Consider the following 9,768-nt stretch of genomic DNA (forward strand, 5'->3'; position numbering starts at 1 on the left):
TGAGAACAACCTAGGGGAGGCTTTTGCTGAGACAGTCATTCTGCTTAAAATTATCATAACAACACCTATGACGACATCTGAGTCAGAGAGGAACTTGCTGGAACTGTGCTGGATCATTTGATATAGATGGTGACGAGTGTCAGTGTGTCAATGCTTATCTATTAAGGTTGCTGTCATAGAATGGATCTGTATCCCTAAAAAGTTGTCTTTCTGCTTCGTTGTGGCCTTCAGTGGTGTTGAGTTCATTGCTGTTCGCGTATGGCCCTGTAGGCACATTGGTTCTGAGCTTGGTTGCGTTCCTAATTTAGGTTTGTAAATGTGACAGTGGTCATTTTACGTGTGTGAGAGAGGAGGAGAGCAATTACACAAGAAGGTCTCTCTCTCTCTCCAGTATGTGTACTACAACACCTGGTAGAAGCAAGCCGCTCTGTTGTTAAACGTGTTTTGTGGAGCCACGCTGTTTGTTGATGTGTTAAATAAACACATCGGTAGCAAGAGGGAGTTTTGTAGCTTTACTAGTATGTATCCTATATTTTGAAATGGTTTGTGCCCCACCAATTCTTTACATATAAAAACACCACTGTATACGGAGTAAGTAATGGACTAAAGGACATTCACCCTGAGGCAGCTTTTATTGTTGTTGTTGACTTCAAAGGGCAAATTTGAGAAGTTTTGCCGAACTAACACCAGCACATTAACTTTCCTACCCTTGGAGATCAGACTCTTGACCATTTTTATTCACAAATACAGAACAGTTACAAACCCCTTTTAGTAAGGCGGGTCACACCTCCATTCTTCTCCTCCCTTCCTATAGCCTAAAACAGGGTAAACCGATTTCAGGCAGTTCAATGCTGAGGAATCCATTCTCACTCTCCAGGACCGCTTTGAAACAACAGATTGGCAGATGTTCTGTGATGCCGATGGGGACATTGATTAATACCCAGATTCTGTCTCAGCTTATATCTCCAAGTGCATCGATGATGCCATCCCGAGGGTAAATGTTCAGACATTCCCTGACCAAAAGCCCTGGATTAACGTCTGTGCTATGCTCGGTCATGGTCCTCTGCCTACAGTTCCGGGGATGTGGAAGCTTTGAGGAGATCCAGATATGACTTACGGAAGGCCGTCAGAGATGCCAGAAGAGACTACAGGGATAAGTTGGAGTCTAACTACCACAGCTGTGACCTGAGATGCATGTGGTGTCGACTGCGACACATCACAAACTATAAAGGGAGAAACAGCAATGATGCCCAGCCTGCTGACTCTATCCCAGATGAGCTCAACTCCTTCTATGCATGGTTTGAGGTGCCGACCAACACCATCCCTTCTGGAAGGCTTGCTGAGGACCAGGACGACTGCACTCTGTCCCTAGCCATGGCTGACCTGAGAAGAGCTTTCAAAATAGTGAAACCGCAGAAGTCACCAGAGCCAGATGGCATTCCAGGCCGTGTTCTGAGGTGGTGCGCCAACCAGTTAGCGTAGGTTTTCAACTCTATTCAACCTCTCCCTGACTCTGTCTGCAGTCCCCACCTGCTTCAAACAGACCACCATTGTCCCTGTATCGAAGAAACCTTCCATCACCTGCCTGAATGACTACCGCCCTTTTGCACTGACCTCCTTCATCTTGAAGTGCTTCAAGCAGCTGATCAGAACCCACATCTGCTCCACCCTTCCTGAAATCTTGGACCCCTTTCAATTTGCATACCGCCCAATAAATCTACGGACCAGGTCGTCGCCCTGACGACACACACAGCCCTCTCACACCAGGAAAAAAACAACACATAGGTAAAGATGCTGTTCGTGGACTATAGCTCAGCATTCAACACTGTTGTGCCCACTAGGCTTGTTCCTAAGCTCAGGATGCTGGGACTTCCCTTTGCAATTGGATCCTGGACTTCCTAATAAGCAGACCCCTGGTGGTGAGAATGGGCAACCTCACCTCCTCTGCACTGACCCTGAGCACTGGAGCCCCCCAGGGCTGCGTACTCCATCCCCCTCCTGTACTCCCTGTTCACGCATGACTGCGTGGCTACACACATCTCCAATGTGATCCTTAAGTTTGCAGGTAACTCAACCATCCTAGGTCTCATCTCCAACAATGAGACCACTTACAGAGAGGAGGTACGTAACCCGGCTACATGGTGCCTGGAAAACAACCTCTCTCTCAACATCTGCAAGATTAATGAGATGGACTCTCCTCTTGTGGACTTCAGGAAGTGGCAGAGGGGGGTCATGCCCCCATAAACATCAGTCGAGCTGAAGTGGAGAGAGTCTCTGACATCAAGTTCCTCTGTGTGTTCATCAAAGATGACCTCACCGGGTCCAGGCAAGCAGACTTTTCAGTGCTGCATGGAGGAGTGGTCCAAGATCTGTCAATTAAAATAATTTTAAAACAAATGTTTTTCAAAATGATATCATACTATCAATCAATCAATGAAATATATTTATGAAGCCCTTTTTACATCAGCAGTTGTCACAAAGTGCTTTTACAAAGCACCCGGCCTTAAACCCCAAGGAGCAAACAACAGTATTGTTGAATTTCAGTTGCTAGGAAAAACTCAGAGGGGTGACCACTCCTCTTCTGGCTGTGTCGGGTGAACATATTAAGTTTACAATTTGTAATAATTAATAAATGCATGTGGGCTGAGTCCAGAGTGGATTTAAACCTAGTCCATCTGCTGATGTAAAAAGGGCTTTATAAATACATTTGATTGATTTCTTTTGTTTTTAGTGGTGCAACCGTATTTAAAGTATTCCGCAGTGTTGAGTTTAGATCCTCGATTAGATCGTTTGCGGATTTATTTATTCTGTCTATGATGAGCCAGCTTGTAAGAATATCAAGAAATGGAATTGTAGTCCGATAATTTATAGTACGACTTTGAAACTCATTGTTTGTGGAGCAAGTGGATTTCTTGTTTTAACAGTAAATTTGACTTTTGGGGGGAAATAATTAGATCTACAATATCTATTTCTTGTGAATAAATCTAAGGTATGATTGTGGCAGTGCTTTGGACCTGAGACATGTTGGATAAAACCCATTTAGTCAATTATGACTTCAAAGGCTTTTTGAAGAGGGTCATTGAACTTTTCAGTATGAATTTTGAAATCGCCAGAAATGTGAATGCTACCTACCATGACAAGAAGGTTAGACAAGAATTCTGGAAACTCATTGAGGAACATTGAAAATCATTGAAATCTTTTGTGTTCAAGGATTATTGTGTTGGAATAAAAGTTTTCAGCTAGCCTATATGTCTGGGCCCAAAATATGACTCTGTCTTTTTATTTTTATTTTGCCAATACATTTTGTTGTCTTGTCTACCTATATATGCAGTTGTGCACAAACGTTTGCATTCCCCTGAATAAAAGAAAACATGAGTGAGCAGGGCAATTATTTATTTCTTATGGCTTTCACATTCAATTGTAGGTCATAACAGAATGGCATCAAATTTTCATTTTTGTATCCGCAAGTAGACAGTGTTGTTGGGGGGTGGGGTGGTTAGTTACCCCATCTTGTCCTGCATTTATTTCTGTCCGTTGTTTTCATTTGCTAGCCTAATGCTAGTATGGTTGTAAATTGTAGGCTGTATAATTGATTACGTTGGTCAAATTGTAGCCACATCACAATATTTTGCTGACCTCATGAGTGGCATGATTTTCGATGTTTGAAGGGCACTCCTGCCTATTTATTTTGCAAGACAGCAAGGCTGAAATGTCACCAGTGAATAAGCTGTAAAATGAACTTAGACTTGAATGCCTTGTGACCTTGAATACACTCAGAGCACTGTTAGAGGCCTTTGATTAATGGCAATGGTTTTGTTTAGCTGTTCTTACAGTAAATATTTAATTATGCATTGACCTTCTAGCATACTCTACATTCAAATGTGTCGATTTATCATGTGCCCTGCTATGCCGCACATGCCGTTAGAGTAAAAAATATGTGTTCTTAATAACTGATCTGTCCAAATAAAGAGAAATTAAATACAAATTCTAAATCTTTGCATTTTGCTGAAATGTTGTAATTTTCCAAGCTGAACAATGAAGTGTCCATCAATCCTATTTTATACTCAGCGATAAAATATTTTTTTAATTTTGAAATGTGGTAAAGGTATGGATAGAAAGAAACAAGTTCTGGTCTCTGTATTGAGCAATCAATGGCACTCGACACTAGACCATTCAGTGCTTCTTTATTCATTGTTGTGTGCTGTTGATGATGCTGCAGTTGGCCAGGCTCTCATAGAGTTTCTATGTTAACATAATCCAGAAAATAACAGTATAGCTTAGTGTAGTGAGAAGGCGTGAAGCCGAAAATCCCCAGTCTCACAAAAATTATTTCAATAGGGGTTTTCTTCAGGTGACTGGGATGGCCATTGCAAAAGCTTGATGCTGTGGTCAGTGAGAAATATTTGTGTGGATCTGGAGGAATGGTTTGGATGACTGATCTGCTGGAAAATCCAACGATGACCTGGCAGAGGCAGATACATTTTTATCTAAAATCTCCTGGTACTTGACAGTCTCTGATGCCATGTATCTTTCCAAAATCACTACTCTATCTAACATCAATAATAACCTGCAGGTGTACAAGTTACCATACTCAGTCTCATAGATTTTTAAAATACTATTGAAATAAAGTTCAAATATAGAAATACCTCAACCCTGGTTTTGCATTGAGCCCAGACTCCATTCACTGCAGTTGCTTTTAAGCAATTTCAGGAACTAAAGAGCTTTTAGAGGTGGGTGAGATTTGTGTGCATGTAGGTTTCATGAACACTCTCTTTTCAGCTCAGCACTGTCCCAGTAGTCTGTTTCAACCACCAATGCTCCCCTTGTGAATCGATGCATTTGTTTTACCTGTGCAGAGCATGGTCTTATGAATAAATCACCTAGTGTCTGTGTACATCAATTTTGAAGCTGATCCATAGCTGCAGTCTTGTTTTCTGGGCTGTGTCATTAAAGGGTGGGAGAATATATTGATTTTTATTCTTAGCTTTTCTATATTGCTGGGTAGCAATATTGTTTTCTTGCCGCCTATTGAAGCTTGATGGTCTTTTTCCTGTGCTGACCCAACCTCCCTGGGATGCCAACTTTCCATCACCAAGGCCTCTGCCTTTCCTGGTGGATAACTGATTGATAGACAATGTTGTACCATTACAACTAAATAAGTGTATGACTTTAAACATGGATGAACATGGAGTTCAATGAATGAAATTTAAAATGCATAAGAGAGCCTACTTCAAAGCAAGGTGGCTAAGACATTAATTAATGGTTTTAATGTTAAATAAACTTGACCAGTATTTAATTGGGTATTCAAGTAGTCCACAGATGACAACCCTAATGCTTAGACACCATAAATAATTTACTAGCAAGATAACTAGCATTTTTTATGGGTAGTTTCTAGGTAGTTTAGCTAGATAGTCTGTTGTCTACCATTACACAATAGGCTAGAGTCCATTGGCTTTTTCTCACTCTTTCTAACGCTACACTAGCGCACACAGTGGGATCTGTATTGTTTTCTCATCAACCTTGTCTCCTTTTCAGCTCCCATTTGAGGAGAGGGTCAGATGGGGGGACCTGTTGTTTTCCCATTCATTGGGATTTGGAAGGGAGACGGGGATGCGAGTAGAGACATTCCCCATTTTCCATGTGTGGAACTGCACATTCTATTGTCAAAGTCTGGTGGCATGCATAGGCTAGACCCAAGACTTGAAACGCAATGCAATCTCTCGATCGCGATTCATTTCAGATCACACCTTCATTCTGCTTTGATTAACTTTCTTTGTGCTGTGAACTTGAACCGATGATAGACTAAGAACATTTATTTTACAGAGTAGCCATTGACCTGCAAAATTCCCCCCAAAAGTATGTTGATACAGATCTCTGGACGCCTCTGGCACAAGTCAAACACTGTCTCTTTTCCACTTTCCACAGACACATGGGCGGTCTTCAAAAGGTTTACAATGTTTAATGGGCAAAATGGACATCTGGCTTCTTGGCTGCTTGAGAGGAAGAGGCAGTCCAAGAACATAAATCTGTTCATGTGAGAATTACATAGCAGACTGAATTGTTGTGTAAAAGGCAATAATGGTGATTCAAGCATGTTGAATTCAGTAAACATACAAATTAATTGCTATTTTGAAATAAGAGGCTTGATTGATTTGATTCTATTAGTGGCACTAAGGGTACCTGCTCAGATTTCTACAGTTTTAAAATATTCAGATGTGGAATTAATCACTAAACTTCATACTTGTTGTAATGACCTATAACACTATCATGTTGGAACATGTTGTTTATGTGTAGATATGCAAGACACCCAGCTCCCAAATCTTTTTATTTCAATAAAAGTTAATGAGCTAAGGAGGCAAGACATATGGTTGTATTTTTTATTTTAGCTATCGATGAATGTAATGGGTTGTTCTGGCAGGAGGTATGTTTATAAATCACACAATGTAGCTATTGATGTCATCATGATTGAAACATAAAAATATGTTTGGTATCTGCCTGGATAGTTAGTAATTGTATGAAGTTGGTTTTAGCCAGTTAGCGTCCACAAATGGCTACTCTTCCATACTCAGAACAAGCTACCAAGAAGCCATTTTAGGCTATCAATGCTGGTAATGTGTGCTTGCTGGTGAGGTAGCTAGGCAGCCATCTAGATTTTAGAATATACCTGTGTATATGCACCACTACACCACTGCATACATTGTTCTTAATTGTTTCACTTGTAAATGTTTTGCACTCTTGTATTTTCACTTCTTTTTAGATGTTGACTGCATTTCGTTATACTGTACTTGTACTTGTTCAATGACAATAAAGTTAATTCTAATAAAATCTAATGAAAAGCCATGAAATAGCAATGAAGTCTATGGATGAATGGGCGATAACTCCCTTATCAATCCAGACATACCTATGCATGTGACTGAAGTGTAATGATGAAGAACGATGATGAGGGTAGACATTTTATATAATCTGAACTTGGTGAGAAAATCAGACACAACTCAGACACAATTTACAGTAGGGGCTTCACCTGATAATGAACCGCCACCTCCAATGCCTGAGCCTCCTCGCAATAAAGAAAAAAACAAACCAACAACAACCTTTTTTTTTTTTTTTTTAATAACACAAAATAGCCCCTGATCTATTCATCTATTCTGATTCATCAACACCTATTTCGATTGCGCATTATGACAATGTAGATGTGTAGGCCACTAGCGTGTACATCGAAATGTTCCGCATGTACATGTGGAGAGTCCAGGGTGTTCTGTGAATGCGGTACCGTAGCAACTGGAAGAATGGACAGGGGTGGCTCATAGGCCAGCGACTGGGAGCAATGTAGTTGAGCTTCCCCGGAGGGAGGCGTGAGCACAAGAGACAGACAGTGTAGGTTACTGTAAATCATCCTTTTATAATCCTTTTACGCTGCTAATCAAATTTACAAATCAAATTCATTGAATAATACACTGCTTTTACTTGAAGAGAGGCTACATATCCTTGGATCTATCAATTTGATTTCTACGAATAGGCTGTAGCCTGTGTTATTCATTCTTAGAAATTTCTTGTGTTTATCAAATAACTGTGCTTTAGGCCTATATATTGCTGTTCATGCATACAGTTGTGCTCATAAGTTTGCATACCCTGGCAGAAATTGTGACATTTTGGCATTGATTTGGAAAATATTACTGATCATGTAAATAAACTGTTAAGGATAGTGATCATATTAAGCCATTTATTATCACATAATTGTTTGGCTTCTTTTTAAGTCATAATTATAACAGAAATCCCCCAAATTGCCCTGATCAAAAGTTTACATACCCTTGAATGTTTGGCCTTGTTACAGACATACAAGGTGACACACAGGTGAAAATGGTAATTAAAGGTGATTTTCCCACACTTCTGCCTTTTTAAATTACAATTAGTGTCTGTGTATAGTCATTGAGTTTGTTAGCTCTCATGTGGATGCACTGAGCAGGGTAGATACTGAGCCATGGGGAGCAGAAAAGAACTGTCAAAAGAGCTGTGTAACAAGGTCATTTTATAAAGATGGAAAAGGATATATAAAGATAACCAAAGCCTTGCAAATGACTTAAGTACAATCACTTATTAAGAAGTGAAAAATGTGGGGATCTCTTGATACCAAGCCAAGGTCAGGTAGACCAAAAAAGACTTCAGCCGAAACTGCCCGAAGAATTGTTCTGGATACAAAGAAAAATCCACAGTAACCTCAGGAGAAATCCTGGCTGCTCTGGAAAAAGGCGGCGCGGTTGTTTCAAGGAGCATAATGCCGCGATACTTGAACTAAAATGAGCTGCATGGTCGAGTCTAGGCCAATGCCACAAAAAAGCCTGGTTACAATATGCCTGACAACACCTTGACATGCCTCATAGCTTCTGGCATAATGTAATTTGTGCTATGTTTGGAGAGGGGTCAAAAAGGCCTATAGTGAACAGAATACCATCCTCACTGTGAAGCATGGTGGTAGCTCACTGATGTGTTGGAGGGGTGTGAGCTCTAAAGGCATGGGAATTAGTGAAAATGTATGGCAAGATGAATGCAGCATGTGATCAGAAAATACAGGTAGACAATTTGCATTGTTCTGCACAAAAGCTGCCGCATGGGACGCTCTTGGACTTTCCAGCACAACAGTGACCCTAAGCACAAGGCCAAATTGACCGTCTAGTGGATACAGTAGGAAACGGTGAAGGTTCTGGAGTGGCCATCATAGTCTCCTGACCTTAATATCATCGAGCCACTCTGGGGAGATCTCAAATGTGTGGTTCATGCAAGACGACCAAAGACTTTGCATGACCTGGAGGCATTTTGCCAAGACATGGGCAGACATGGATTCCGTCCTGCTCTTTACTCTTGCAAGGATCCTGGAGGGGGCCTGGGAATATGCCCATCCTCTCTACATGTGTTTTGTAGATCTGGAGAAGGCGTATGACCGGGTCCCCCGGCAGATACTGTGGAAGGTGCTGCGGGAGTATGGGGTGAGGAGGTCCCTTTTGAGGGCTATCCAATCCCTGTACGTCCAAAGTGAGAGCTGTGTTCGGGTTCTCGGTAGTCAGTCAGACTCGTTCCAGGTGGGGGTTGGCCTCCGCCAGGGCTGCGCTTTGTCACCAATCCTGTTTGTAACTTTTATGGAAAGGATATCGAGGCGTAGTCGGGGTGGGGAGGGGTTGCATTTCGATGTCCTGGGGATCTCCTCGCTGCTTTTTACTGATGATGTGGTCCTGATGGCATTAACGGTCTGTGACCTTCAGCACTCACTGGACCGGTTCGCAGCCGAGTGCGAAGTGGTTGGGATGAGGATTAGCACCTCTAAATCTGAGAGGCCATGGTTCTCAGCAGGAAACCGATGGAGTGCCTTTTCCGGGTAGGGAATGAGGCGTTACCCCAAGTTAAGGAGTTCAAGTATCTTGGGGTCTTGTTCGTGAGTGAGGGGACAATGGAGCGGGCGATTGGCCGGAGAATCGGAGCAGCAGGGGCGGTATTGCATTCGCTTTAATGCACCGTTGTGATGAAAAGAGAGCTGAGCTGGAAGGCAAAACCGGTCAATTTTCCTTTCTACTCTCACCTATGGTCATGAAGGCTGGTTCATGACCGAAAGAACAAGATTGCGAGTACAAGCGGCTGAAATGGGTTTTCTCAGAAGGGTGGCTGGCTTCTCCCTTAGGGATAGGGTGAGAAGCTCAGCCATCCGTGAGGAACTGGGAGTAGAACAGCTTCTCCTTTGCGTCGAAAGGAGCCAGTTGAGGTGGTTCGGGCATCTGGTAA

This window comes from Esox lucius, chromosome 6 (genome assembly GCF_011004845.1).
Source record: "Esox lucius isolate fEsoLuc1 chromosome 6, fEsoLuc1.pri, whole genome shotgun sequence".
NCBI lineage: Eukaryota > Metazoa > Chordata > Actinopteri > Esociformes > Esocidae > Esox > Esox lucius.